The following is a 23,420-nucleotide window of genomic DNA, read 5'->3' as shown; positions in this document are numbered from 1 at the left end:
TTGTAGTAAAGCCCCTTTCTGTGCTAAGAGTCTCTATTAAATTTAGGCCTAGCCTTGCTCTTTAACCATAGGACATCCATGGTTGTTATGCAGGTGCAGGTATCATCCCGGTATCAAAAGCTGCAGCTGGCGATTCCCTGAATGGCAGAAGCGATTTTAGTGGCTGGACAGCCCTTCTTGGGTTCTGCCGTGGAGCCTGGAGCGATGTGACCATCGGTGATGGTGGCACTACACAGAGAGAGAGGAACTGACATGTTCCTTCTTCTTTGTGACCCTTAAAAATGGAAGCGACGAGTATTTCGTCACATCCGGTTTTGGCTCTTTTTTAGCGTTAGCGGCCAGGAAAGCAGCCTGGTTTGTGTCTGATTGGCTGCATTGGAGAGATTTGGGGTCTAATAGACCCCAGATCTCTCCACAAGGACGACCTGCCCCAGCCCATGCTGTCACAAGGGATGTTGTTCATCCTGTGTGATAGCAATAAAATTAATACAAAAAAATTAAAGAGATGGTGTAAAAAAGGTTTTAGATAAAATACATATTAATCTACACGTTACGTCAATCACGTGACTTCATCAGGGCATTGATTGACATAACGAGTAGGGAGTGGCCATGAGTCAGACGCAATACCGGAAGTGACGTAAGACTGGCGGTAGACGCCAGGAAATAATTTTTCTTATGAGCTGTTATTGTTTTTTATTAATGTAAGAGTCCAATTTTTATTATAATAAATCAAATGCTCTTGTTCAAACTACTACACTATTGGAGCCTCTTTTCCCCCCTCCCTGTATTTTGTATTGGGTGGCATACTTTTGCGGAGATAGCTGCCTGGTGTGTAGTACAACTGCTACAGGGATGGATGGCCCCCTGGTGGTCTAATACAGGTGCCCACATAATCAAGCTGCTAACAGTGGAAGACCCCCTGGTGGTAGACAACAGAACGAGCAGAAGATTTATCTTACTTGATGTGGTTATAAGGAGTGGAGGTGAGAGTTCTGAGAGCCCATACTTTGATTCCATGCATCGCTTTGCCCTTTTTATTCTCTTATGGGAACGAGTTTCAGTGCCTGTGGTGTGGTCTAAGCTATTAAGAGACTCACTCATATGGACATACTAATGGTGCATACTTTCCTTAATCTTCCTGATTATTATTAATATTTTTATTTTGTTCCTTTTTATCAGATCCAGTCACTTTATTACTGTTATATTGTTTTATACACGAATTTGTTTGCGCAGGATCATCATGGACTGTAATATATTGTGTTTGTGTGCAGCAACATTCATTAAAGTGCCCTTTTTTCCCCCAAAAAAATGCATTTGGAAAACCACTGCGCAAATACCATGTGACATGAAAATTGCAGCACCCATAATTATTTTCTATAGAGTCTCTTCTAATATATAAATATATATATATATGTATATATATATATATATATATATATATATATATATATATATATATATATATATATATATATATATATTGCTTGGGGGTTCTATGTAATCCAGCAAAAAAAAGTAGATTTTTACATGTATGTGAGAAGTGTCAGAATTGGCCCAGTAAGCAAGCCGCTAAAATTGTCCTGCTGCTAGCCAATTTTAGTCTGCTGTATCCTCTTCAGTATGTTGTAGAAAAGACCCTGTCTGCGCTTTGTCTCTAGTATATTCAGGCCTAGCCTTGCTCTTTCAAATTGTCCTGCTGCTTGCTGATTTTACACTGCTGTATCCTCTGCAGTATCTTGTGGAAAAGCTCCTGCCTGTGCTTCTTATCTCTATTAAATTTAGGCCTAGCCTTGCTCTCTAAAATTGTCCTGCTGCTAGCCAATTTTAGACTGCTGTATCCTCTTCAGTATGTTGTAGAAAAGACCCTGTCTGCGCTTTGTCTCTAGTACATTCAGGCCTAGCCTTGCTCTTTAAAATTGTCCTGCTGCTTGCTGATTTTACACTGCTGTATCCTCTGCAGTATCTTGTGGAAAAGCTCCTGCCTGTGCTCCTTATCTCTATTAAATTTAGGCCTAGCCTTGCTCTCTAAAATTGTCCTGCCAGTTTTACACTGCTGTATCCTCTGCAGTATAAATACATTACAGGAATTATTTTGATGGCTGTGCAAATATGAAAACATATCAATATGAAAGTATTTTATTATTATACACTTTTTTATTTCATTAGTGAAAAGAGTAAATTAAGCAATTCTGGGACCTTGTGCACTCCCAGTCGCTCTCTGATGTTGGCTATTGTAAATAACATGCAGACATGGTACAGACTTTTATAAGCGTTAAACATTGATTGTTTCGGGGCAACTGAAGCAGACAGATAAAAAGTATTCTAAGGAGATAGTGTGTTTCTTCTCCAAAGTTCTGATGCTCACTGGACTGCATAATTACTGTTACTGCTCTAATCAACATGACCTTAAGATCACCGGTACAAGAAGGACATTGTAAAGTTTATTTAGTAAACTGTCTTCAGTACAGTGCATGGGGGAAAAAAAGTCCAGCAATTAAAGACTGCTTAAAGGGAAATTGTGTTTCCAAAAATAAAAAGCTCCAGATTTCAGATGACATTAAGCAGAACTCCGGCCTTCTCTCCAGTCTTGCAAAGCTGTACCTACTCCTCTCCTGGACTGAAATGGCTTACTCTGATTTCACTGCACACTGTGAGCTCCTCACAATGTGCATTAGAAGCTGCAACAATTCAGATAGAACCTGCCTCATTTCCTGGCTGGAGGACATCCAGCATCATCTAACCCAGGGGTCTTGAATTAAAATTTCTGGAGGTCGAGTTGGTAACATATATCTGCAGCAGAGGTCCAAATCTCATGTTTGCACCGTAACAAATCACAGCAGGGTCCTCAATCCCCCCCCCCCCCCCCCCACATCGCAACTTCCCTCAACATCACAGCTTCTTTATATAGCAGTCTCCCGTCACAGCAGTCCCACAGTGTCCTCATTTCCTCTTCATGTCAAGGCGCCCTATTACATTGCAGCCTTCACATCATAGTGCTCTTTTACACATCACAGTGCCCCTTATCACAGTGTCCCTTTACACATCATAGCATCCCATTACACTGCAGTCCCCTTCACATCATAGTGGGCCTTTACACATCACAGTGCCCCTTATCACAGTGCCCTATTACACATCACAGTGCCCATTATCACAGTACCCTATTACACATCATAGTGCCTCTTTATACATCACAGTGCCCCTTATCACAGTACCCTATTACACATCATAGTGGGCCATTACACATCGCAGTGTCCCTTATCACAGTGCCCCTTTACACATCACAGTGCCCCTTATCACAGAGCCCTATTACACATCATAGTGCCTCTTTATACATCACAGTGCCTCTTATCACAGTGCCCTATTACACATCATAGTGGGCCATTACACATCACAGTGCCCCCTATCACAGTGCCCTATTACACATCATAGTGGGCCTTTACACATCACAGTGCCCATTATCACAGTGCCCTATTACACATCATAGTGGGCCTTTACACATCACAGTGCCCATTATCACAGTGCCCTATTACACATCATAGTGGGCCATTACACATCACAGTGCCCCTTTACACATCACAGCGCCTATTTACACATCATAGTGCCCCTTATCATAGTACTCTATTACACATCACAGTGTCCCTTTACACATCACAGTGCCCCATTATGCTGCAGTCCTCTTTATGTCATAGTACCTCTTTACACATCACAGTGTCCCTTATTATAGTACCCCTTTACACATCACAGTGCCCCTTTACACTTCACAGTGCAGTACCCGTTATCACGGTGCCCATTTACAAATCACAGTGTCCCTTATCATAGTGCCCTTATACACATCACAGTGCCCATTTACACTTCACAGTGCCCCTTATCACAGTGCTCCTTTACACATCACAGTGCCCCTTATCACAGTGCTCCTTTACACATCACAGTGCCCCTTATCACAGTGCTCCTTTACACATCACAGTGCCCCTTATCACAGTGCTCCTTTACACATCACAGTGCCCCTTATCACAGTGCTCCTTTACACATCACAGTGCCCCTTATCACAGTGCCCATTTAGACATCAGATCGTCTCTTATCAAAGTGGCCTATTACACATCACAGTGCCCCTTTATGCTGCAGTCCTCTTTATGTCATAGTACATCTTTACACATCACAGTGCCTCTCATGGCTGTACACATGCAAAGACTGTGGCAAAACTTAAACAGTAAGTCACCTTATAGCAGGTTGTACTGCTGCAACTCATACAGTTCTAAAGAGCTGTGCCCTAACCATTGTGCTCTATTTATTATTCACATTGATCATTAGTTTAATTTTATATATATAAATATATAGTTACATAGTTGGTCAGGTCAAAAAAAGACACAAGTCCATCCAGTTCACCCACAAAAAAAAATAATAATAATAATAATATCATACAATCCCATATACCCAATTCTATGCCCATAGTTGATCCAGAAGAAGGCGAAAACCCCCAGCAGAGCCATGATCCAATTTGCTAAAGCAGGGGAAAAAATTCCTTCCTGATCCCCCGAGAGGCAATCAGATTTTCCCTGTATCAACTTTACCTATAAATGTTAGTACCCAGTTATATTACGTACACTTAGTAAAGAATCCAGGCCTTTCTTAAAGAAATCCACTGAGCTGGCCGGAACCACCTCTGCAGGGAGTCTATTCCACATTTTCACAGCTCTTACTGTGAAGAAACCTTTCCGTATTTGGAGATGAAATCTCTTTTCCTCTAGACGTAAAGAGTGCCCCTTTGTCCTCTTTGTTGATTGTAAAGTGAATAACTCAACACCAAGTTCACTATATGGGCCCCTTATATATTTGTACATGTTGATCATATCCCCCCTTAATCTCCTCTTATCAAGAGAGAATAAATTCAGTTCCTCTAATCTTTCCTCATAGCTGAGCTCCTCCATGTCTCTTATCAGTTTGGTTGCCCTTCTCTGCACTTTCTCCAGTTCCCCGATATCCTTTTTGAGAACTGGAGCCCAAAACTGAACTGCATATTCCAGATGAGGTCTTACTAATGATATGTACAGGGGGGCAAAATGATATCTCTTTCTCTGGAGTCCATACCTCTCTTAATACAGGAAAGGACTTTGCTCACTTTGGAAACCGCAGCTTGGCATTGCCTGTTGTTATTGAGCTTATGATCTACCAAAACCCCCAGATCCTTCTCCACTATGGATCCCCCCAGTTGTACTCCCCCTAGTATGTATGATGCATATTCTTAGCCCCCCAAGTGCAGAACTTTACATTTCTCAACATTAAACCTCATCTGCCACATAGTCGCCCAATTAGACAGAGCATTGAGGTCGGCTTGTAAATTGGAGACATCCTGTAAGGAGGTTATTCCACTGCATAGCCTGGTGTCATCTGCAAAGACGGAAATGTTACTTTTGATCCCAGACCCAATATCATTTATAAAGATATTAAAAAGTAAGGGTCCCAACACTGAACCTTGGGGTACACCACTGATAACCTCACACCATTCAGAGTAAGAATCATTAACCACGACTCTCTGAATTCTGTCTTTTAGCCAGTTTTCTATCCATCTACAAACTGATATTTCCAAACCTGTAGACTTTACCTTACACATGAGCCGTGTGTGCGGAACTGTATCCAACGCTTTTGCCATATCCAAGTATACCACATCCACCACCACCCCTCAGTCCAAGTATACCACGTCCACCGCCACCCCTCTGTCCAAGTATACCACATCCATCGCCACCCCTCTGTCCAAGTATACCACGTCCACTGCCACCCCTCGGTCCAAGTATACCATGTCCACCGCCACCCCTCTGTCCAAGTATACCACATCCATCGCCACCCCTCTGTCCAAGTATACCACGTCCACCGCCACCCCTCTGTCCAAGTATACCACATCCATCGCCACCCCTCTGTCCAAGTATACCACGTCCACTGCCACCCCTCTGTCCAAGTATACCACGTCCACCGCCACCCCTCTGTCCAAGTATACCACATCCACCGCCACCCCTCTGTCCAAGTATACCACATCCATCGCCACCCCTCTGTCCAAGTATACCACATCCACCGCCACCCCTCTGTCCAAGTATACCACATCCACCGCCACCCCTCTGTCCAAGTATACACATCCACCGCCACCCCTCTGTCCAAGTATACCACATCCACCGCCACCCCTCTGTCCAAGTATACCACGTCCACTGCCACCCCTCTGTCCAAGTATACCACATCCACCGCCACCCCTCTGTCCAAATATACCACGTCCACCACCACACCTCTGTCCAAGTATACCACGTCCACCGCCACCCCTCTGTCCAAGTATACCACGTCCACTGCCATACCTCTGTCCAAGTATACCACGTCCACCGCCACCCCTCTGTCCAAGTATACCACGTCCATCGCCACCCCTCTGTCCAAGTATACCACGTCCACCACCACCCCTCTGTCCAAGTATACCACGTCCATTGCCACCCTTCTGTCCAAGTATAACACGTCCATCGCCACCCCTCTGTCCAAGTATACCACGTCCACTGCCACACCTCTGTCCAAGTATACCACGTCCATCGCCACCCCTCTGTCCAAGTATACCATGTCCACCGCCACCCCTCTGTCCAAGTATACCACGTCCACCACCACCCCTCTGTCCAAGGTTTTACTTACCTCCTCATAAAACGAAATCAGGTTTGTCTATATCTATAGATATATTTATAGATATATTTATAGATATATCTATATATACTGTATGTACTATTTTCAATTATATATTATGTTTATATTGCAATTATGAATTAGATTTAGCATCAGGAATGAATGTACTGGAAAATTACAATGATCCACCCAAGCCAACTCCACCCAAACATGACAAAGGGATTGGACTCATTCACGAACGGATGCACGTTCTTCTATAGATATTGAATTTCCTGATTCTTCTAAAGAGGATTACGAATTGTTAGCCAACGCAGCAGCTGTTCATGGGCAGTGAAGTATATTAAGCTCACGCTAAAGCTTTTGACCTTGAACATCTTCTAGCAGTGAACGTTTTTATGTGAGGCACTTGCATTTTATTTATTTTAAATGTAATTTAACTGACCTTGTGCTGTATAAGGTCTGGGTTTATTCGCATTGTGATCATTCCTAATAAACATATATAAATCTTGCGAGCTACTCTAGAGCAACCTGAGACTGCAATCGACGTCAGGTATAAAGTAACCTGAGGTTACAACCTAGCGTCAGGTGTGCCATAAACAATAAAAATCAATATTGCTAAAAAATTAACTATAACATAAAAAAAAAAATATTTAAATATATATATATATTTTTTTTGTGTAACAAGCAAGCTCACAGTGAAATAAATGTAGTATTATTCCTATCAAGTGTCTGAAAAAAAAAAAAAAAGTTTTTCTCCCAATTTTCATCAATACACAGAGACAAAAGTGCAAATTAGGGTATTATATGTATTACTGTACAAAAGGTGACTCTAGTGATGAAAATCCTGATCAGATCCCCCTGAGGAAGACACGTGATTAGCCCTGTATTGCCGCATATAGGGGAGGGGCTAGGATGGTGGAGGAGCTTGGATACATGCTTATACATTTTAGGTGCTTCCAGCGCACCAAACTATAAAAGCATTACGTATAGGATTCCTCTCCAAACGACTTCCAAACTTGTATGTGTCAGCAGCTTGTACAAACAAGCATGTAGCCGAGCTCCTCCGCCGTCCTGGCCCCTCCCCTATGTGTGGCGATACACATGTGGCGGTACCCCAAAGCTGGGTCTTGGTATGATGTTTGCAGTTCAGGAAAGCATTAAAAAATAAGTTCCGACCAGACATTCAGAATTTGGAAAGTAACCTGGGAACCATAGTGCCTGATACCATAAGGGTTTAAACCTATTGTGAGGCTCGGGCCTACTGTATCGGAAAAAGGACAAGATGGAGGACGCTTCCCTACAGGTAAGAGTGTCAATAACCCCAGCCAATGCCGGGACAAGGTCATTCGGTGCCCAGGGCGAAGATGAAAAACCCCCCCCCGCTGTGAAAAGCCACAGTGCCTACAGATGATGGGATTTATACTAACGCATCAGTGACAGCGCATTAACCCCCTTCCTGCTACATATTACCAATACCATTGCTAGTTAAGCAAACTCCCCTCAGAGAGTGCAGACATGATATAAGACAAGAGATGGTTAGACTGAGGACATCATACTAAACATGGTCAGAGACTGCAGACATGATACAAGAGATCAATGCAGTCTCACCAGTGCCAATCAAATGCATCCTACCACTGTGCCTATCAATGCCGCCTCTCTGTGACCATAATCGCAGCCTCTCTGTGACCATCAATGCCGCCTCTCTGTGCCCATAATCACAGCCTCTCTGTGACCATAATTGCAGCCTCTCTGTGCCCGTCAATGCTGCCTCTCTGTGTCCATAATCGCAGCCTCACTGTGCCCATCAATGCCACCTCACTGTGACCATAATCGCAGCCTGTCTGTGACCATCAATGCTGCCTCTCGGTGCCCATAATAGCAGCCTTACTTTGCCTATGAATGCAGACTCACCATAGCCTGCCCAGGCTGCCCTGGATCACACAGCGGATATCTCCCGCCGCATTGTGTGTCACATAGCTGGGTTTGTGCGTGTATCCAGCGGCGCCGCAACAAGGTCCCGCTAATACTTATTCAATCTGCTACCACACGAGCCGATCTAGGGGGGCGGGACATTGTTACGACACCTCCGAACAACCACACAGACCCAGCTATGTGACACACGGTGCTCCCGGTGTCCTATCATATAAGGTCCCCCATCCTATAGTGTCCGCTGTGTACTGCGCATGCGCGGTACACAGCAACACAGATTCCGAAAATTGCCGAGGATGAACGGCGCCTGCGCCGTGAGTCCAGGTTCTATCCCCACCATCCAAGTGGACATAGAGTAGGAATATAAAAGAGCCGAGCGCAGCGAGGCCGAGCCCGAAGCGTGGCGAGCGAAGCGTGGCGAGCGAAGCGTGGCGAGCGAAGCTCGCCCGCGAGGGGCCCTCTAATATTCCCAACCCTATGCCTGCTTGGATGGTGGGGCTACCACCTCCACTCACGGCGCAGGCGTCGTTCAGCTTCGGAGATTTTCCGAAGCTTCGTCTGCTCCGTACTGCACATGCGCAGTACGGGGCGGACACTATATGATGGCCGGACACTATCTGCCAGAACACCGGCGCTGTGTGACAAACAAGAGGAGAAGATGGAAGGGGAGGAACAGATAAAAGCAGCCCCAGGACAGGCGGCCTGTAGCGTGGCCTCTACTGCGCCCCCCCTTCCTCCAGTAAATGGTCCCGCCCAGGGCATCCGTCCCTTCTGCCCACCCCTTGTACCGGCCCTGACCCCAGCCCCCTCGTGTTTCTAGAGGTTACAGTTGGATGTCCCTCGTTCAGCGTGAGGAGTTGCTGACAACCACTAGGGGACCTGCTTGCAATCTCTAGCTTCCAGTGCATGAAAACATGTTACAACGGTGGCACTGCCACTCTTAAAGTGGTAGTAAACCTAACTTTTTTATTTTTACCTATATGTAAGCTATTAGTAAAGCTTGCCTGGGGATGAAATGAATATCTCCTAAGCATGCACCGTTTAGGAGATATTCTTGTGAGCAGCAGCCAGTGACGTCACCGCCGCATGCGCTCTGAAGCAACGGCTTACCCGTGTCATTCCTTCAGAACTCTGTGCCGCTTGCGCACAGAAGTGACCTCATCGCGGCTTGGCCAGTCAAGCAGCCACAACTCATTAACCCACAAGAAAGACCAGGTGAAGTGACAGCGAGTCAAAAGTGACAGCGCGCCGCTAAAGGGCTTCATTTCTAGCTAAGTGTTTCATAATGTGCTTGTATGCGATCCATACTAGCACATTATGGCTTTACCCTGCAGGAGGAATTTTTATTATTCTTTAGGTTTACTACCGCTTTAATCTGATATCTGCTGTCCAGAGAACTGTATGATAGAAGATAATGTAAAGGCAAATTTCAATCGGGCAGCAGCATTTAAAATGCAGTTAATGATGTTAAAGTAATTTCAAACCCAATCACTAAAATCTCCTATAATCTTTGACATGTTCATAGTTTAAGTAGTCTTTGTAAATCTGCAGCTTTCATTAAAAATCCCTGGTGATCTTTTCATTGAGGTTCTTCTCAAGACAATTCTTGATATAGCATAGAAAAATGTATAGACATCTGCCAATACTCAGTTATTAAAGGATGCAATGCCACTGTTGACTGTAGACCAAGTCACTTCACATAATCCAAAGGGACCTGTGAATTGCCTCGCAGTTCATTCTAGACTGGGAAATCTTCAAACAAAACAAGAGTACACCAGCCTTGTGCAAAAACGTAATTAATAAATGCCTCATATACTCAGAAAAAGCCCTAAAACAAAAGCATATCAAACATGGGATCCATATATATAGGTCCTACCAATACATCGGATGCAGGAGACCAAGTATAGGACTCTTTTAACAACCCCCTGTTGTTGCCCCAATGGTACATAGAGCCAGGGCTGTGGATAAGGGGGTACCACCAGTCCTCCTGTCCGGGGGGTGAATGGGATGTGGGCAGGGAAAGCAAAGCCTATTAGAGCCTATGGATCTAATCAGGTGCTTAAAAAAATCCTTGCTGCTGTAATTCAAGTGCCAGGCATTCAAAAAGGGGCCAGACGCCTAAATAGGGGGTAACTACAGCGGCCATGGATAGACTCAAGCAATGCATGAATCTATCCATTTTATAGAGGAGTGGTGGCTGGGGGGGGGGGGGGGGCATGTGCCCTTAATGGAAGCACTGCCACTGCTAAATGCACAACACATCAAACCTTGAAACAGATGCACTAGAAGACCACACCAGGAGACCCACTCCTGTCTGCTAAGAACAGGAAACTGAGGCTACAATTCGCACAAGCTCACCAAAATAGGACAGTAGAAGATTGGCAAAACTTGGCCTGGTCTAATGAGTCTCGATTTCAGCTGCGACATTCAGATGGTAGGGTCTGAGCTTGGTTAAAACAACATGAAAGCATGGATCCATCCTGTCAACGGTTCAGGTTGGTGGTGGTGGTGAAATGGTGTGGGTGATATTTTCTTGGCACACTTTGGGCTCCTTAGTACCAATTAAGCATGGTTTAAGTGCCACGGCCTACCTGAGTATTGTTGCTGATGACCATATCCATCCCTTTATGACTACAGTGTCCCTATCTTCTGATGGCTCCTTCCAGCAGGATAATGCTCCATGTCACAAAGGTCAAATCATTTCACCACCACTGGTTTCTTGAACTTGACAATGAGGTTACTGTGCTCCAATGGCCTCCACACTCACCAGATTTCAATCCAATAGAGCTCCACACTCACCAGATTTCAATCCAATAGAGCTCCACACTCACCAGATCTCAATCCAAAAGAGCTCCACACTCACCAGATCTCAATCCAATAGAGCTCCACACTCACCAGATCTCAATCCAATAGAGCTCCACACTCACCAGATCTCAATCCAATAGAGCTCCACACTCACCAGATCTCAATCCAATAGAGCTCCACACTCACCAGATCTCAATCCAATAGAGCTCCACACTCACCAGATCTCAATCCAATCGAGCTCCACACTCACCAGATCTCAATTCAATAGAGCACCTTTGTGTTGTGGTGGAACGGGATTTTCCCATCATGGATGTGCAGTCGAAAAAATCTGCAGCAACTGCGTGATGCTATCATATCACTATGGACCAAAATCTCTGAGAAATGCTTCCAACACTTATGCCGCGAAGAACGAAGGCAGTTCCAAAGGCAAATGGGGGTCCAACCTGGGACTAGCAAGGTGTACCTACTAAAGTATATATACTGTTCATACAGGTATGCTGTATGCTTGCAGGGACGGTACGTCTGTTGCATTTCGGCATTTCAGGACATACATTTTTATTCTGCCTACAATATACCTTAAAGCGGGAGTCCGCCGGGACTCCGCGTTTTTTTTTTTTTTTAAAGTCAGCAGCTACAAATACTGCAGCTGCTGACTTTTAAAATAGTGACACTTACCTGTCCAGCGCGCCCGCAAAGTCGGCACCCGAAGCCGATCTCTAGATCAACACTCGAGTGCTGCCGCCGCCATCTTAGGTATGGGAATCAGGAAATGGAGCCTTTCGGCTTCATTTCCCGGTTCCCTACTGCGCATGCGCGAGCCGCGCTGCGCAATGAGGACGGTCCCCGCTGCCTCTGGGATCTGTGTGTTTCCCAGCAGGCAGCGGGGCACTTGCGGAAGGGGACGGGCACTTGCGGAAAGGGGCGTAATGTACGCCCCTTTCCGCAGAGAGCTAGCCCGGAAGTGGGTGCAGTTACCTGGATTATCCAGGTAACTGCACCCCCCTCCCCCCTGAAAGGTGCCAATTGTGGCGCCGGAGGGGGGGAGGAATCCGATGAGCGGAAGGTCCATTTTAGGGTGGACCTCCGCTTTAAGAAAAGCTTGAACGTGAAGGATGTGACAGAGCTGATTACTGATGGAGGATGCGGGCTGTTGGGAAAATTAAAAAAAAGTGAAATTAATTGGGAAATAACAAAGACCTAAATATTTTATACTTCCAAGTGCAGAAGTGCGGCTTTAATTTTCCTGAAACATTTCGGATAAGTGGACGCACGCGGTATCTGGCCGGTGAGATGTAATTACATTTAGTGGCGGGAGAGAAGCAAAAAAATTTAGTTTTGTCACAAAATTTCACAAATCAAGTGTAAATGAAACATAACTCAACGGGCGCGCAGTGTATAGCAGAAAGAAACACGCACATAAATTGTCGACGGGAATAGACGGCATTGACTTTCCATTTATTCACGAAAATAACTGGCAATAATGAAAAGAAATGTTCAAGGGCAGACTGCTTTATATTGTACACCGAGGCCCTCCCACACCCCCGGCTCCTGAAAGGACAACTTAAGAGTTTATAGCTGTTTAAAGGGAAAATATAATGATTTGGCATCAATTTTAATTTAAACTCTGGCATCTTGGCCAAAAGGATTAACCTTACCATGGTCAACTACCTGTGTTTGAGCATGTGTAGCAGTGGCGGTGCATCCATGAAGGGTGCAGGAGTGCCCCCCCCCCATCACTCTCTAATCACCATAGATAGATTCATGCATTGTATGAATCTCTCTATGCTCGCTGCTGACACCCCCTATTCAGGTGTCCGGCCCCTTAATTACAGCGGTGGGAGGTGTTTTTTGGAAGCACCCGATTAGAGCCGTAGGCTCTAATAGGCCTCCAAAAAAGTGTAATGCTGTGCGTTCCTTGTCACTCGGCTCAATGTTAGCAAAGCTGAAGGAATTTGCTTTGCTAAGATTGACCCACCTCTCAGCCAATCAGGTTGCCGGATCTGTTACCGGTCGCCTGATTGGCTGAAATAGCTGTGATTGGAAGCCTATCAGGTGTCCAATCATAGGAGGGGACGGGAGGAGAGGAGGATGGGAGAAGACACATGGAGGGGAGAAGATGCATGGAGGGGAGAAGACGCATGGAAGACACCACTCACTGTCACCCACTGCCCCACGAGACAGGGTAAGTGCTGGACAGATGGCGAGTGGGCAGGGGCAGGGGGTGATCACAGTGGCAGCATTTGGATGGCACAGTGGCAGCATTGGATGGCACAGTGGGAGCATTAGATAGCACAGTGGCAGCATTGGGAGCATTTGATGGCACAGTGGCAGCATTGGGAGCATTTGATGGCACAGTGGCAGCATTGGATGGCACAGTGGCAGTATTGGATGGCACAGTGGCAGCATTGGATGGCACCGTGGCAGCATTGGGGGCATTTGATGGCACAGTGGCAGCATTGGATGGCACAGTGGGAGCATTTGATGGCACAGTGGGAGCATTGGGAGCATTTGATGACACAGTAGCAGCATTTGATGTCACAGTGACAGCAATTGATGGGCACAGTGGTTGCATGTGATGGCACAGTGGCACCGTTTGATGGCCACAGTTACAGTGGCTGCAATTGATGGGCACAGTGGCTGCATTTGAGGGCACAGTGGCGGTATATGATGGCACAGAGGTTGCAATTGATTTTTTTTTTTTTCAATTTGTCTGCCCACCCCCCCAAAAATTTGGAGCACCAGCCGCCACTGATGTGTAGAATATAGCTGTCTTCATGCAGGCCTTTGTGTTGAGTCACCTTACCAAGAACTTCTTTGGTGTCCAAATTAGATGGTCTTGGTAATTTTTTAAGGCAGCCAGGAAAGGTTCCCTGGTGGTCTGATAGTCCGGTTGGGTCAGGGCGAGTCCAATGGGAGAGGCTTTTTTCATACTTCTCCCAACTCATCTAGTTCAGTACCTACCTGAGATACAGAATTGGGACCCTCAAGGCACAGAGAGAGACCTTTATAACTCTGCGTGGAGATAGGTTATTCTTCACCTGTGCTAACAGAAGGTCCTGTGCTTCTTCCCAGTAGGGTTAATGCAACATCAGCAGATGTAAATCATTTTCTTGTTTTCCTTCTAATGTTAATCCTCTTTGAAGTAACTACTATATTTGAGTCACTCACTACACTGTCGAGGTTCTCCCACCTCCCTTTTCTCTTTTCCAGTGGACACCCCAAGTCACCCCATGGGTCTTTAACCAGCCCCTTGTGGCCAAACCCCTCGGACCTCCATGGACCACCACACCCGTATATCTCCTATCTTCAGTGTAAAGAAGAACAAAGAGTCGTGGAAGTGATGGTTTGGCCCCCACAGAGCCCTGATCGCAACATCATGAAGTCAGTTTGGGATTACATGAAGAGACAGAAGGATTTGAGGCAGTGGACATACCCAGAAGATATGTGCTTAGTTCTCCAAGGTGTTTGGAACAACCTACCTGCCGGGTTCCTTCAAAAACTGTACCTAGAAGAATTGATGCTGGTTTGAAGGCAAAGGGCGGTCACACCAAATATTGATTTGATTTGGATTTCTCTTCTGTTTATTTATTTTCCATTTTGTTACTTGATAACAATAAACTAATAACGCTTCTATTTCTGAAAGCATTCTTAAGCATTCTTAACTGCTTGCCGACGTTGGAGTACAGCGGCAGAGCGGCTCTCCTGTGCCGGATCACGTATCTAGTACGTGATCCGGACCTTCTGGGTAGGGGGTGATCGCGTACACCGCTGGCTGTGCTGTGATAAGTCACAACACAAGCCGATCAGTGGGTTCAGGCAAACGATTGACCTGCTGATCGTCGAGGAGGAATACCTGTAAACAGTACAGAGCAATGCCCTATCAGAGGGGATGTGCTGGACCTTGTTTCCCTGCAAAGCATCCATTAGTGAAAGCAGCATACTGCGTACACATAAACACTGGCTGGACAAACATTTAATCACCCTAAATGTTTAAACCCTTTCCAGCCAGTGTCATTAGTACAGTGACAGTGTATATTGTCAGCACTGATCCCTGTATTATTGTCACTGGTTCCCACAAAGTGTCAAAAGGGTCAGTTAGTGCCGGATTGTCCGCCATACTATAGCAGTCTCGCTGATCACCGCCATTACTAGTATAAAAAAATAAAATAATAAAAATCCCAGTATACAGTATGTATACCATAGTTTACAGACACTACTGTATAACTTTCACATAAAACCAGTCAATACGCTTTTTGGGATTTTTTTTTTTTACTAAAAATATGTAGCAGCATACATATAGTCCTAAATTTATGAAGAAATTAGATTGTATTATTTTTTTATTGGATATGTTTTATAGCAGAAAGTAAAAAATATTGTCTTTTTTTTCAAAATTTTCCATCTTTTTTGTTTATAAAAAAAATGGAAAAACCCAGTGGTGATCAAATACCAGCAAAAGAAAGCTCTATTTGTGTTCAGTTAAACTACCGCAGTGCCAAAAAGGAAAAAATGACCTGGCCATGAAGGGGGGTAAATCTTTCAAAAGTTAACACAGTTTACAGCAACAATCTGCTTTTCAAATAATTTATCTTTGAAGTTTTGTAATGATAAAAAAATTATATATATATATATATATATATATATATATATATATATATATATATATATAGTATCACACAATAGTGAGTACACCCCTCACATTTTTGTCAAGACTGCTGACAACAAAAGTGAGTACATCCCTAAGTGAAAATGTCCAAATTGGACCCAATTAGCCATTTTCCCTCCCCAGTGTCATGTGATTTGTTAGTGTTACAAGGTCTCAGGTGTGAATGTGGAGCAGGTGTGTTAAATTTGTTATCGCTCTCACTCTCTCATACTGGTCACTGGAAGTTCCACATGGGACCTCATGGCAAAGAACTCTCAGAGGATCAGAAACTCTCTACATAAAGATGGCCTAGGTTACAAGAAGATTGCCAGGGCTCTGAAACTGAGCTGCAGCACGGTGGCCAAGACCATACAGCGGTATAACAGGACAGGTTCCCCTCAGAACAGGCCTCGCCATGGTCCACCAAAGAAGTTGAGGTCACGTGCTCAGCATCATATCCAGAGGTTGTCTTTGGGAAATAGACGTATGAGTGCTGCCAGCATTGCTGCAGAGGTTGTAGGGGTGGGGGGTCAGCCTGTCAGTGCTCAGACCATACGCCGCACACTGCATCAAATTGGTCTGCATGGTTGTCATCCCAGAAGGAAGCCTCTTCTAAAGATGATGCACAGGAAAGCCGGCAAACAGTTTGCTGAAGACAAGCAGACTAAGGACATGGATTACTGGAACCATGTCCTGTGGTCTGATGAGACCAAGATAAACGTATTTGGGTCAGATGGTGACAAGCGTGTGTGGGGGCAACCAGGTGAGGAGGACAAAGACAAGTGTGTCTTGTCTACAGTCAGGCATGGTGGTGGGAGTGTCATGGTCTGGGGTTGCATAAGTGCTGCCGGCACTGGGGGGCTACAGATCATTGAGGGAACCATGAATGCCAACATGTACTGTGACATACTGAAGCAGAGCATGATCCCCTCCCTTCAGAGACTGGGCCGCAGGGCAGTATTCCAACATGATAACCACCCCAAACACACCTTCAAGACCACCACTGCCTTGCTAAAGAAGCTGAGGGTAAAGGTGATGGACTGGCCAAGCATGTCTCCAGACCTAAACCCTATTGAGCATCTGTGGGACCTCCTCAAACGGAAGGCGGAGGAGCGCAAGGTCTCCAACATCCACCAGCTCCGTGATGTCATCATGGAGGAGGGGAAGAGGACTCCAGTGGTGACCTGTGAAGCTCTGGTGACCTCCATGCCCAAGAGGGTTAAGGCAGTGCTGAAAATAATGGTGGCCACACAAAATATTGACACTTTGGGCCCAATTTGGAGATTTTCACTTAGGGGTGTACTGACTTTTGTTGCCAGCGGTTTAGACATTAATGGCTGTGTGTTGAGTTACTTTGAGGGGACAGGAAATTTACACTGTTATACAAGCTGTACACTCACTACTTTACATTGTAGACAAGTGTCATTTCTTCAGTGTTGTCACATGAAAAGAGAGAAGAAAATATACAATATATATATATTTACAAAAAATGTGAGGGGTGTACTCACCTTTATGAGATAATATATATATATATATATATATATATATATATATATATATATATATATATATAGATAGATAGATAGATAGATAGATAGATAGATAGATATAGATACATATATATATAATTTTTATATCATTACAAAACTTCAAAGATAAATGATTTGAACAGCAGATGGTTGCCATTGGCCTCACTGTTTCCCGGTTTTTGGCACACACTGTTGCAGTTAAATCACTGAATGCAAAGATTGGTTTAATATTTACAACATTAATTTGCTTTGGCAAGGCAGCACATGTTTCTAATCTATAACCTATCAAGTATTTGATATAGGAACACGAGTCATGCCCTTTGATTTGGCACAGACGCACTCTTCTTTGCCAGACAGGACTCAGAGAGGTGCCTAGGGAGCGCCCAGCAGCAGGCAGTAGCAGTGCGGAGCTGTCCACATCTGTGGTGCTGAAATACAAAACCTCGCAGAAGCCCAGTCTCAAAAATGTGATAAGACTTTAACATATTAATGTCATTTCAAAAGTAATTTTAATTCTTTGAATCTGAAGCTTTCATTAAAATAACAACTGATGATCCTGCCATGAAGGTCCATATTGAGGCACTTCCTGTTATAGAATTGCAATGCTCTGTCCCAGTCTCCCAGATGGGTTTTTTGCATTGTCAGTGTCTGGGATCTCATGCAGCAGGTGCTCATTCTTGCAGAACTGTGCATATAGAAGCCTTAGCCCCTGTACACACGGTCGGAGATTTTGCCAACCAAATCCGTCGGATTTTGCCCGTCGGATTTAGTCAGACAGATTGTGTCCGAAACTGTTGCATACACACGGTCGGGCCAAGTTGGCGAAAAATCTGATCATTCAGAACGTGATGACGTAATTTCGTTACGATGGGACTACGTTCAGGCTAGTAGCCAATAGCTTTGATGTAGGAATTTGATCTGAGCATGCGTGGCACTTGGTCCGATGAAAATGTTCTACACATGATCGGATTAGGTCCGTCTGGCCCAGTTGGTCGGGAAATATTTCCAACATGTTGGAAAATTGGTCGGACGGAGATTCGGACGGAATCAGTCCGATGCATACCACACACAGTCGGATTATCCGACAACACGGTCCGATAAGACGCATTCCGACAGATTCTCTGACCGTGTGTACAAGGGCTAAGACGAGCAAGGACTAGAATGCACAAGAAAATGCACGTGTGTGTACACGAAGGGTGTTCTCACGTATCCACAAATTCTAGTGCCCAGCAGTCAATTTAAACTGAGAGTCTTCCTGGTCTCAGAGCTGGATTGTCTTTAGCTTTGATTCCTGTGCTTTCTGATTCTAGAAAGTCTGCTAACCTGGTTCCTGATCCGGCTACATCTGACACCTCCCTAGGACCACCCCTGCCTGTTCTTTCTTCTGCTCGTTACAATCTCAGTTTGGATTTCTGGCTACGTCTGTGCTTCCTGATTTGGTTCCCCACTGCCAGCATGTTTCCGACTTCTGCCTGTTCCTTACCTTGAACCTGAGCCTGACCCTGCACCTGTCTGCCGATGAACAAGGCTTGTGACCAGACTCCATACCACCACTGGAAGGACTCTTGAATCTCCAAGCTACATCTCACTACTACAGCTTCCTGGCACCTGCGCCCTTCCACTGCCCTAGTAGTGGCTCAAGGGTGGGAAAGGAGGTGATCCTGAATGCCGCACATCCATGTAGTCCTATGGAGGTGAACAACCTTAGCCTGGACTCCAACCAGGCCAGGCCCCCAACACGTTTCGCTCTCCCCCCCTAGAGCTTGGTCATGACCAAGACCAAGATGGGGGGGGGCGGGTTGAGCAATGGAGGCATTGCTTGGTTTGAGTCCAGCCTGAAGTTGTCACTCTGTTCACCTCCATAGGACTTTAGGCATTAGGAATCACCTCCTTCCCCTCCCTTGAGCCATTGTAGGAGCCAGGAAGGGCTCGATCTCTTGCCAACACTCTCAGTAGCAGATTGTCAGGGCTGGCTTAGTCCTTCCTCCTCTGGGCTGGCCGCTCAGCTGTCGGCTAATTGCCAGCTCTCTTCTTTCTCCACAGTTACCAGCTGTTCCCGATGATGCTCATCTGACCTGCCTATTTAAAGTCTTCCAGCTCATTTCTCCATTGCCTTCACGTTTGGTCACATCACAAGGAACCATCTCCTGCTGTTTGTTTCAAGACTGGCTTGCTGACATCCCTCCTGGCTTCTTATCCGGCTTGCAGTTGCTCTCCTTGGATCCCTGACTTCCGGCCGGGCTAATTACCCGATCTGGTTTATGAACTTTAGACTGATCTGGCTACTGGACTCTGGCTATGCTTAACTACGCTTTTTTCTATTTACCTTTTTATTTGTATTATTAATAAACAAGTGTGATTTGATTGTACTTCTGTCTCTGTCTGTTTCATGGTTCCTGACACAGAGGCGGAGGAACTCACACACTCCACATTTACTAAGCCTGAGTGGCACACAAAGATACTATGGTTCACACTGCTCTAGCAATCCCTGTCTCCATTACCAGAAGTGCTTGGACGGGAATTCCGCAAGAGGCCAACCTCCTCATCTTGGTCAGGTATATGACAGTCACCCAATCACACAGGTTACTAAATGGAGACTACAAGAGACCCTTACAACACCATAGACAAACCCACCCTGAGAAATGGGGTCCTACATTATTTTCAGAGAGAAAAGAACTGATACGAAAAAAGGATAAATCATAGTTTTGTCCCAGCAACACTTCAACACTCTTTGCGCCTCTGATACCATTACGTTTTATCTTATTTTGTGAGTGTACATTATGATACTGATGATAATGGGGTTCATTTACTAAAACTGGAGAGTGCAAAGTCTGGTGCAGTTGTGCATGGCAGCCAATCAGCTTCTAACTTCAGCTAGTTCAACTAAGCTTTGACAAAAAAAAAAAAAAACCTGGAAGCTGATTGGCTTCTTTGTAGAACTTCACCAGATTTTGCAATGTTTAGGTTTGGTAAATCAACCCCAATGTGTAATGAATACAAACCTAGAACCTTGGCCCTTTCAGTTGTGAAAATGCAATGATCGCCAGTACCCAAGATGTTTGCCGTCTGCACTGGCTGGCATGTGAAGCATGTCCTGTCCAGACCACATTGGGTTTAAATTTTGCCGTAAGACCAAAAAATAAAACAAAACCAAGTTTTTTTTCATACATCCTAAAGTCCAGCTTCAAAATGGAAGAAAAAAAAAGAAGAAGCTGTTGAAGTGGATGCCCCCCTCCCTCACACTGCATGGGTTAAATACTTGTTACATCCATGGGGTTGATGAAAGGCAGCATTACTTACCTTTCCAACACTTCTTAAGGCTGCAGAGGATCCCTTACCATCATCATGTACAATTCAGGGCTAAAAGCTCTGCATTGTCTGTGGAAAAGGCAGGAATGTGACCATGACTGGGAACACCGAGAAAGAAGGCTTTGTAGGACCACCACTAGAGGGACCCTGCTGAAGTGAGGAATAATGTAGGCATTACACGTTATTCCTCTAGCCCTAGGCAAAATGAAAATGTAACCCTGCCACTGTGCCCATCAAACGCTGCCACTTTGCCATCAAATGCCCCCACTGTGCTCCCCATCGAATGCTGCTACTGTGCCCACCGTCTGCTTGGCACTTACCCTGTCTCGGTGGGTGAAGGCAACGGACAGTGTTCTCCATGTCCTCAATGTCTTCTTCTCCTGTCCTCTCCTATGATTGGACGTCTGATAGGAGTCCTAACGCAGTGCCTGTAGTTTTAGCCAATCAGGTGACAGGTAACAGACTTGAGCACATGATTGGCGGAGAGGCGGTTCAGTGTTAGGAAAGTGAATATTCATTTGCTTTTCTAACACAGCTGGGTGAACTGCGAGCGCCATGCATGCCACTCGATGTTTACCTTTTTTGAAGCCTATTAGAGCTTATGGCTCTAATCAGGTGATAAAAAACCCACCACTGTAATTCAGGCTCCCGGTGCTGAAAAGGGGCCAGGCACCTGAACAGGGGGTGGCAGCGCCGGCCATGGATAGATTCATGCAATGCATGAATCTATCTATTGGTGATAGAAGGGGTGGTTGGAGAGAGGGGTCGCCCTTATGGACTCACCGCCACTGAAGAACACTAACATCACCAGAATCCCTCCCCTTTGTTTATGTGAGTTGCAGGGTGGGGGATGACTTGGCTCACATCTGATTGGACTAAAAAATGATTTTGATGTTTGGATAGAGATGAGTTCGGAGGGCACACAAGTTCACCTCTAGTAGTCAGCGTAAGTAGGAGATCAGTTTGTCATTGCTCAAAGGAGGACCTTCAAGCTCCTCATTTCTAGTGTTTAGTGTTGGTAGAGGATCAATTTGCTATTGCTCAGGGAAGACATCCACAATCATCTCTAGTAGTCAGGGTAAGAAGGAGATCGAGCCGCCATCGTTCAAAGAGAATGCCCAAGCTTATCTATAGTGGTCAGTGTGGGTAGGTGATTGAGTCACCAATTATTTAGGGAGGATGTCCAAGTTCATCTCTAGTGGTCAGTGTAGTTTGGATATCAATTTAGCTTTGCTCAAGGAAGTCATTAAAGTAAATTTTTAGTGGTCAGTGTTGGTGGAGGATCAATTTGATTTTGCTCAGGGATGATGCCCAAGCTAATCTATAATAGTCAGTGTAAGTAGGAGATCAATTTGTCATTGTTCAAGGAGGTAGGAGATCAATTTGTCATTGTTCAAGGAGGATCCACAAGCTTTTCACTATTGGTCAGTGTATGTAGAAGATCAATTCACTATTATTTGAGGATGCCAAAGCTCTTCTCTAGTGGTCAGCATTGGTAGGAGATCAATTCACCATTGCTCATAGAGGACATTCAAGCTCACCTCTAGTAGTCAGTGTAAGTAGGACTCGGAGATCAATTCATTATTGCTCAAGGAGGATGCCCAGACTCATCTCTAGTGGCCAGTGTAGAACCAAGATCATTTTGCTATTATTTAAGGAGGGCGGCCTACTCATTTCTAATGTTCAGTGTAGGTAGGAGATCCCTTCATCATCGCTGAAGGAGGATGCCCAAACTCATTTCTAGTGGTCAGGGTAGGTAGGGGCAGGCCCGGACTGGGACAAAAAATAGGCCCGGGCATTTTCCATTGAGCAGCCCATGACATGTTAACCGGGCCACTTCCCCACTCTCCTCCCTGACAGATCCCCTGAGAGGGGGAGGGGGAACCCACCAGAGGTGTGGGGGAGGGATGAGGTGGGACCAGGAAAGAGCATGGGGGATTGGAGAGCACAGGGAAGAACCTTGAGAACATGGGGTGGGGCGAGAGCACAGGGGAAAGGCAGAGAACACAGGGAGGAAGAGGAGAGCACGGGGGGCAGCATAGAGCATAGGGGGAGGTGGAGAGCACAGGGGGCATTGGAGAGCATGTGGGGAGGTGGAGAGCACAGGGGGCATTGGAGAGCATGTTGGGAGGTGGAGAGCACAGGGAGGGCAGCAGAGAGTACAGGGAGGCTGGAGGAGAGCATGGGGGGTGGCGGAGAGCACGGGGGTGGTGGAGAGCATGGGGGTGGCAGAGAGCATGGGGGTGGCAGAGAGCATGGGGGGTGACAGAGAGCATGGGGGGGAGGTGGAGAGCATTGGGGAGTGGCAGAGAGCATGGGGGGGGTGGCAGAGAGCATGGGGGGTGGCAGAGAGTATGGGGGGATGGCAGAGAGCATGGAGGGGATGGCAGAGAGTATGGGGGGATGGCAGAGAGCATGGAGGGGATGGCAGAGAGCATGGGGGGGAGGTGGAGAGCATGACAGGATGGCAGAGAGTATGGGTGCGGTGGAGAGCCCAGGGGGAGCAGCAGAGAGAAGCAGGATAGGAGGGGTGGGGGCTGCATATAGAAGAATAATTCTCTCCA

The sequence above is a fragment of the Lithobates pipiens genome, unplaced genomic scaffold (genome assembly GCF_037356315.1).
Source record: "Lithobates pipiens isolate NorthernLeopardFrog02 unplaced genomic scaffold, aLitPip1_a1.2 Scaffold_10, whole genome shotgun sequence".
In the NCBI taxonomy this organism is placed as follows: domain Eukaryota; kingdom Metazoa; phylum Chordata; class Amphibia; order Anura; family Ranidae; genus Lithobates; species Lithobates pipiens.
This window is presented reverse-complemented; position numbering follows the sequence as displayed.